Source organism: Dunckerocampus dactyliophorus, chromosome 21 (assembly GCF_027744805.1).
Source record: "Dunckerocampus dactyliophorus isolate RoL2022-P2 chromosome 21, RoL_Ddac_1.1, whole genome shotgun sequence".
Taxonomy (NCBI): Eukaryota; Metazoa; Chordata; class Actinopteri; order Syngnathiformes; family Syngnathidae; genus Dunckerocampus; species Dunckerocampus dactyliophorus.
This window is the reverse complement of record NC_072839.1, coordinates 5,083,635-5,092,808: the sequence shown is the minus strand read 5'-3', so window position 1 is coordinate 5,092,808 and position 9,174 is coordinate 5,083,635. Positions and strand designations below refer to the sequence as shown.

Genomic DNA, 9,174 nt, shown 5'->3' with positions numbered 1-9,174 from the left:
AAATGTTGTAAATGCACCGGAATTAAGTTACGACTTTATTCTCGTAAGAAAAAAGTAGTAAATTTACAGAATAAAGTCATAAAATTACAAGAAAAAAGTTGTAAATTTACGAGAAGAAGTCGTACAACTATGAGGAAATAAGTCATACATTTATGAGAAAAAATCTTGAATTTGCGAGAAAAAAATCGAACATTTACGAGAAAAAAAATTGTACATTTACGAGAAAAAAGTTGTAAAGTTACGACAAAAAAGTCGTACATTTCTGTAAAAAAACTGTCGGAAATTTGCGAGAAAAAAGTTGGACATTTACGAGAAACAAGTTGTAAATTTACGACAAAAATGTTGAACCTTTATGTAATAAACTTGTAAATTTACATGAAAAAAGTCGTAAATTTACAAAAAAAAGGTGTACATATTTCGAGAAAAAAGTAGCTAATTTATGAGAATAAATTTGTAAATTTCCGACTTTATTCTCGGAAGAAAAAAGTACTGTAGTAAATTTACAAGAATAAAGTCGTAGAATGAAGAGAAAAAAGTCATACATCTATGAGAAAAAAAGTCATACATTTCCGAGAAAAAGTCGTACATTTACGAGAAAAATGTCGTACATTTACGTAAAAACCTTGCAAATTCATGTGAAAAAAGTCATAAATTTACGAAAAAAAAGGTGTACATATTTCGAGAAAAAAAGTTGTAAATTCACTAGAAAAAAGTTGGACATTTACGAGAAACAAGTTGTAAATTTACGACAAAAATGTTGAACCTTTATGTAATAAACTTGTAAATTTACATGAAAAAAGTCGTAAATTTACAAAAAAAAGGTGTACATATTTCGAGAAAAAAGTAGCTAATTTATGAGAATAAATTTGTAAATTTTCCAACTTTATTCTCGGAAGAATTTACTGTAGTAAATTTACAAGAATAAAGTCGTAAAATTAAGAGAAAAAAGTCATACATCTGTGAGAAAAAAAGTCATACATTTACGTAAAAAACTTGCAAATTTACGAGAAAAAATTTGTACATTTACGAGAAAAAAAGTTGTAAATTCACAAGAAAAAAAGTAGTAAATTTATAAGGATAAATTTGTACATTTCCGACTTTATTCTCATCAGAAAAAAGTGAGACTGAAGTCGTAAATTTACAAGAAAAAACGTGGTACGTTGACGTGACAAAAGACGTAAATTTACAACAACAAAGTCAAAAATCAAAATCAATCATATCATCCAGGCCTCTAGTGTGCGTGAGTGAAAGGAAGAAAAGCGCCGAGAAGTTGTTTGGTGCCACATGTTGGCCGCCACGTATAAATCCCAACTTTCTTATCTGATATTGTGCTCAGTACGGTGCTATTGATGTATTTTTGTATTTTTTAACTGCAATATGGTTCCTGTTTAAGGAGTAATACCCACAGGCAGGTGATACTACATGGATACACATATATTTAGGACATTTGTGTCCAAGAAAGTCATCACGCTTCCATCGGACTCACAGCTGGATGAGGCTGTTCATCAAAAATCTCGTTTCCGTCATCATTTACTTGTGATGTCACGTAAAACATCCCGAGCTGTATTTTTAAATACGTGTTTGTCCAGCCCGGCCTCACGCAGTCACGTTGTTAGAGCGTGTTCACGGGCCTGCGGGATAAAAGCGAGAGCTTTCATTGTCTGTATATTGTTGTGCGACTGGGAGAAAACACTCAGGTTATTTATGGTTGTCTAGAATCAACACTGGCCAAATCCTCCTATCAAGTCCATAATAGACACGCCGCCAGGCTGAGGTCAAAATCACAGCAAACCACGACGGGATGTGCTGTGCATGTGCATGCACTGTACGTGTGCATGCGCCCGCCTGCAATTTATTTATGAGTGCACACGGCGTGTTTTTGGAAGAGTGTGTACCCAGAGGAACTTTAATCAAAGGCGCGTCGCTCCCTTCCACCTCGGATAAAACTGCGCGTTAGCATGCCGGTCACATATCTCATCTGAGAGCCTCTTCCTCACACACCTCTGACAGCACGCCATTACACACCGCCATGATGGCGGCTCCACCTGAGCAAGGAGATTTAGGGATGGAGGGGCACAGGATGGACGGGAGTTTCTTACGATCTTCGTGTTACCGTTACCTAATTAATTTGCGCGACAGACTATTAGGGAACCATTGAAAAAAAAATATCTGAGGTTTCGAGGATAAAGTCGGAAATTTGCGAGAAAAAATGTTGTACTATTACGAGAATAAAGTCGTAATATTACGACTTTATTCTCGTAAATTTACAACTTTATTCTCATAATAGTACGACTTTTATTTCTTGTAAATTTACAACTTTATTCTCATTTATTTTAATTATATTAATAAGAAAAGGGGGGACTTATGTGACCTTTGGCCTTGGGAACATTCAGAAGTCGGAACATTCCGACGGTATTCTCGTAATATTATGACTTTTTTTTCTTGTAAATGTATGACTTTTTTTTTCTTAAATTTACGACTTTTTTCTCGTAAATGTACAACTTGCCATACATTTACAAAAAAAAAGTCGTAATATTACGAGAATACCGTCTCCGACTTTATTGTCGTAAATTTACAGCTGTCGTAAACGTAAATAAAGTCGTACATTTACAAGAAATGAAGCTGTAATATTCCGAGAATAAAGTCGTAATATTACGACTTTATCGTCGTAAATTTACAACTGGCGTAAACCTAAATAAAGTCGTACATTTATAAGAAATAAAGTCGTAATGTTACGAGAATTGTTGTAAATTTACAATTGTATTCTTGCAACTTATGTGTGACCGTTGTTCTTGGGCAAAGGTTATATTTTGACTTTTCTTGTAAATTTATGAGTTTTTTTTCTCCAAAATGTACAACTTTTTTTTGTAAATTTATAACGTTTTTTTCTTGTAAATGTACAACATTTTTTCTCGTATATTTACGGGGTAAATTTACGAGAATAAAGTCATAAATTAACTTTTATTCCCATGCAGTCACAAGAATAAAGTTGTAAATTTACGAGTAAAAACGTTACCTTTTTGGCCTTGGGCAAAGGTAATATTACAACTACTACAACTATTACAACTATTACAAGTTTTTTTCTCGTAAATTTGCCTTTATTCTCGGAAATTTAAGAGAATAAAGTCAATGTACGACTTTATCCTCATAAATTCGTGACCTTCTTCTCGTAAATTTAGGAGAATAAAGTAAATTTACGACTTTATACTCGTAAATTTACCTTGTAAAGTTACGAGAAAAAAAGTTGTAACTTTACGAGACATTTGGACTTGGGCAAAGGCAATATTGCTACTTTTTTTTCATAAATTTACACCTTTTTTCTCATACATTTAAGACTTTATTCTCCGAACTTGACGAATTTATTCTTGTAAATGTACAACTTTATTCTCAAAATCTGTTTGTTTTTTTTTGCTTCGTCGTACGACCGTGATATGTGAATCTCTGCAAAGTAGGATTCCTTATTTATAAATCGCTGTTAGAGCATAGAAAACAGATTTACAACCTTCTACATACGGTTTTATCAACTTTACACTCGTACGGCTCAATTTAGTAGACATAATAAGGGAAAATAAGACATAAATAAGACACAATAAAGACTTACATCTTCTTTTTTACTTCCTGGTCTGTGAAGTACATACAGTACTGCGGTGGTGACTGTCTCGTCAATGGAACATTACTGGCCCCTAGTGACCAGTGTAGAGTACTACATAGCATTGTCTTCTGAATGCCTTATATTTGTTGTTTTTTTTTTTCATTTAGCCATTTTTACACTTGAAAATACTCCATTTAAGCAAAACAAAAACATTTAAATACGCTTTTTTGTGATTAATGCATGATTTGGTACTTTATATATATATATATATTTTTAAATTTTTGTGTGGTGTAGGTGTCATTAATCATTAAAGGTTAATCACTGACAAATGAGCATTAAATATTATAATGCCAGCCCACTATAATATTCTGAAATATATTTTAATTTGATAACAACATTATTATGTTACATCAAAATAATTGGTTTGTTTATGTCACTAAGTACATTTGTAGGCATATTCATGACAATTTAAAAAAATTTAATTGTTTTTTTCTTTAATTTGTATCATTTTTAATTTAAGTTCATTGTCCAAAAAGCTGAAGCTGATGAATGCATAGGACAGTGTGTTACGTTCAGAATTATTATTATTATTACTATTATATATTGCTACTGTAGTAGTATTCATAAAATAGCAGTTCTTTTTGTGTATTCTTACCCTTTTTTTCCACCAGACAGTGTATGTTCCTGTCTGAACCACTAGATGGCAGTGCAAGTCTATGCTCCACGTAATACAACGTGGACGTTACCAATGCAATGCTCCATCACAAGTCTTCCTAGACATGACCTAAACATGTTTAAACACATTTTGAGGAAGGTACCGGTCAGCCTGGCTGCACGGTGGGCCTCACAGTCAGGGGAGCGCGCGTTTGAATCTCCGCCTGGGCGTGTGTGTGTGGAGTTTTCTCTCATGTACTCCAGCTTCCTCTGCATTTTGGGTCTATCCTAATTTTGACCCCCATAAATTAGCATGGAGAGTTCGAAAATGAGTAAAAAGGGGAGTCTTGCGGGGGGGATATTGGTCTGAAATGAATGGCATGTGTCAGCGAACTCAGATTAGAGTCAGAGATCGTAGCCTATCATTCCTCCGCCGGTGCATTTACCCATAATTCCTCTCTGTCTCCGACATATCCCAAGATTTCCCTCCATAGCAGACAAGGTGAAGCCTCCTGCTTCTTCTGTGGAATGAATTTCCACCTCTCTGCAGTGTTTTTGTGCGTGTGGTTTCTGATTATACACACCAGCTCCTGGCTGAAAGGAAGTAAAAATACAGTGACAGCTTCATTTCCAAAGCCGAGTTCACATAAATGAGGGATTAAAGCAAGCAGGAAGGTTCACCTCGGCCTCGATGGCCATTTTTTTTTAACTTTCCTCTCTTATTATTTCTACAAATATTCACATTTATAGCAGATAAAAAAGGGCAGTGAAACGCTGAAGCGAGGGGGAGTGGGATGTACATCATCATGATGATGTGCGACCAGGTTAGGGAAATGAAATTAGGGGTTAGGAAGGTGCATACGGCAGGGGAACATTAGGGAAATGAAAAAGGGGGTGGACCGCTGCCGGCTTTCCGCAGACTTGTTAGAATAAAGGCATATATAAAAAATAGGTGGACGACGGAGATGACAGGGTGGACGATAAGATGAGTGGTAATGAAAACACCCTGAGATCACATGTGGAAGGAGATTGGGGCTGAAAGGGGGGCATCGGGAACACTGCACAGGATTATGACAGAAAGAATTGAGAAAAATTGCTCTTCATTTATACAGAACCATAGCTAGGACACTTAATGTAGGCATTGGACGACTGGGTGACCTTTAAACCTTCAGCAAAGGAGAAAGAGAAGATTGTTTTTCCACGTCCAGATATCTGCAGGCATAAAAGCGTGATTGTAGTACTGGAGCACTCCAGCAGGGGGCGCATAGCGCTATACTGGAGACACCTCGCTTCCGGTCAGTACCGACGCGGCTTGAGGAAAGTTTGTGTCCTTTTCAGGTATTTGTTCCCCCTTGTAGGTGGTTTATGCACATTAGTGTGTCACTGAATGTTTAAAGGTGCTTTTGAAAGTATATTTGTGTTCATTTCACGTTAATGGGGTTAAATGTGGGATGACGAATGAGCTAATGCTAATGCTAAAGCTAAGTGCACTGCGAGAGCTCCAGCTAATTGCCTATTAACGTGTGTATTTTTGCTGGAATATCTGTGACTGGTCGAGTGTACTCCGTTTTATTGTTAATTAGACAAGATAGGTGATACGTGAATTTCAAAGTATACTTCAATATTAATTAATTGAATTAATTAATTAATTGAATATTTTCGGAGTTGGAGCATAAAAAATCCAGTTTATGATTTTTGAAATGCGATTTTTAACATTATGAGAGCCCTCTAGACATTTTTTGTGTGTGTGTGTGGTTTTTTTAAAAAGAAGTTGTAATATTATGAGAAAGAAAAAAAATAAAGTTGTCATTTTTGAAAAAAAAAAAGTTATAATATTATGGGAATAACGTCATATTATGAGAAGAACATTTACAAAGATTGTGGAAGAAGAAATACATATTTGTAAAATGAGAAAAAAACCAGCAATATGGGGGGGGGAAGACAGTTTATACTAATAATACGCTTTAAATTTATTTATTTTTAACCAAAGCTAAGGTGCAGTTTTTCTTGAACTATATGTAACTTCCTTGCACATTTTGCTTTCCAAAATATCAAAGTGGCCCTTGCATCCTTTCCTTTTTCAGTATGTGGCCCTCGCTGGAAAAAGTTTGGACACCCCCTTGCCCTAGACGGACCAAATCATGATGAACCAAACACAAACAGTTAGTGGTTTGGTTTGCAACATATCAGAAATGAGGCAAAAATGTCCATCACTGTTTTCCAAAGTCAAAGCTGAAGCTAAAACACAAAGATAATATGTTTGCTTTCATGGATGACTGGGAAAATGTAAAAATAATCACGTTTGAGAGGCAGAAATCGGGGGATATTTATGTTTTGAAACAGATAAAACTATGAATGGAATCCCATAATAGTTGGCGATTAATTGGATAGTTGTTGCAGCTTTCTTGTGTGTGATTGTAGTCAGTGTCCTGTCGAGTGAGACCCTTATCCACGCACAAAAACACGCAGTAAAATACGCTAAATACTCATGTCGCTTCGTGTGCTGTTAGAGTAGCACACAAGCCTATTGGGGAGTAGAAGGGCCGCGTTTTTTTTCCTTTTCTAGTGGTCCTTTTTCCGCAAAAGTTCAGGAAACGCTGCCTAAAGCCAACAATGGTCCGCTGGAGAGCCAAGAAAGGAGTCGAGGATGGACCGCTTGCCCTGCATGGAGCATTTGCTGGGGTCCATTTTCAATGAAAGCAGAAATCAGTTATTAAAAAAAGAAAAAGAGAAAACAATACATATTGAAAGGCGCTACGGGGTGGGGGTGGGGGGTGGCGGAGATGAGGTATTATAACGAAGAAGGACGAAGTAGCCCCACCACTCTGAATGATAAGTGTCTGGCGCGCTGCAGGTTATGGGAAGTTCACACAAACAAATGATTCCCATTTGCCGGAGGCGAGGGACACAATTGAGATGGGGAGGTGGGGTTCGGAGGGAGGTGCCGAATATGGGAGGCATGATTTGAGAGCGCTCCATCTGCATCAGAGAAACGTTTACCTTTTTTTACTCGTCCAATGTTTTCATGGCATCTTCAATCTGAAGAATATTAGGGACCCTGCAGTGTCTCCGCTGCTTTAAATGACAGCCTACGGACCGCGGTCAATAACACTAAATGTATGGCAAATGGGTTCATGTGGTGCGAGGGGGGGCTGTGCTTTGTACAGTAATCATGGTGCATGAATGCCATCGTTTTTATGCAATAAGCTGCATGAAAAAACATACACTTTCATGGTGTAGTGCTGTTTACCTTCATGGTGGTTGATAGCCATGCCAGTGAGGTGTCTTCAGTGTCACCCATCAATAGAGGGTGCTCGCCGGACAAGTCATTAGGTACAGACGCTGTAACCAAAACGGTCTTATAAAGATAAAATTGACCCGTAAGAAAGGTACTCAATGAAGTACACAGTGATTCATCTATCATGGCTTTTCAACTATATAGTCATTCCTAAATCATGCTGTTTTGTTGTTGAATACGGGCTATTATTCGTAAAAAAAATACATATTCAAGTAAATTTTACTTTTTTTTCCCGTAAATGAAGCATTTTCAAGCATAAAAGTGGCTAAATGGACTAAAATACAAATGTGAGGCGTTCACAAGACGCATTCAAAGACGTGATGATGTGTAGTATTCCACACTGGTCACTAGGTGTCAGTAATGTTACTAATGTTGGGTGAGACACACGAGCGCCAGACTTGATCGCCGGAACAGCAGGTGTTTATTGCAGGTTTGAATGACAGCACAATAATCGCCAACGCAGGCCGGAATGCTGAACTCTGGACTCTTAACACCTGATGGCGCTTCTGGAACGCATACACAGCAACACACATGAGCACAAGTCTGACACCTTTATGTCTTATATGTCTTACTTTCTGTTATGTCTGCTATTTTGGGGAATAGGAGTGTCAAGGTGACTATGTCTTGAGGGCTCTAATAATATTTAAAACCGTATTTTAGAAGGTCATGAACAGGTTTTCTATGCAGCAACTATGGATATATTTCATTTATAAGTCCAACGGTCAGGAACCAATTAACCGCGATAAACGAGGGATTGCTGAATACAAGGTGGCATAATGGTTAGCATCATGGCCACACAGTCAGGAAGATCTGGGTTCGAATCTCCGTTGGGGATCACTGTGTGGACTTTGCACATTCTCCCGTGCCCCCGTGCGCGCGTGTGTTTTCTCCGGGTACGCCGGTTTCCTCCCACATTCCAAAAACATGCATGTCGGCCTAATCGGCGACTTTAAATTGCCCATAGGTGAGCGTGAATGGTTGTTTGTGGACGTGTGCCCTGACGACCCCGCCTCTCGCCTGAAGTCATCTGCAATAGGCTCCAGCGTACCCCCGCCACCAGGAGGAGAAGCAGCGTAGAACATGGATGGGTGGTGAATACAACAAGCACAACAATAAATATGCACAGCATGCAATGCTGGAAGTACACACAAGTTCAGTTCAACAACGAGGAGCGACTCGACTTACATTTTTGCTGCAGATTCCAATTGAAAAACTTCGACGGGCCCGCAGGCCGCCTATTGAGCACCCCTGCTCTCCCGTATCCTAAACACCGTCTTCTAAAGTAGTAGCTGTCCACTGTCAGGCTGACAATCAAAGAGGAAGGGCCTCTCACTCTGGATTGTCTATTTTCCATGTCGAGCAATCAGGCAGAAATCCATCACAGGACTGGCTGGGACTGCAATTTCCTCATTGGCAGGCGCATCAATCGGCCATAATGCGATAATGCAGTCGCAAGACATCTTCAGGCTCCAGTAGCTACTGATTATTTCTTTTCTGTTTTTTTCTCATCTGGAAATGTAGGTTCTAGCTACTCAAACATGCAACAGGTTCAAGTTACAGTATTTGGTGGATATTTTTGTCTTTTTGGATGCATATCGTTTAAAAGTCAAGTCCAACTCCACAAGTTTGT

General features: G+C 38.0%; 1 protein-coding gene across 3 annotated transcripts in view; it reads left to right on the top strand.

Moving 5' to 3' along the window:
* The first annotated feature begins 5,509 nt into the window (after window positions 1–5,509).
* The window catches only part of pex2 (peroxisomal biogenesis factor 2), a 217,769-nt gene continuing 214,104 nt past the window's right edge, over window positions 5,510–9,174 (top strand). For all 3 annotated transcript variants that reach the window (XR_008567374.1, XR_008567375.1, XM_054765805.1), the window contains exon 1: window positions 5,510–5,584. The gene's annotated coding sequence lies outside the window, so the exon portion shown is untranslated. The remainder of the gene's footprint in view (window positions 5,585–9,174) is intronic.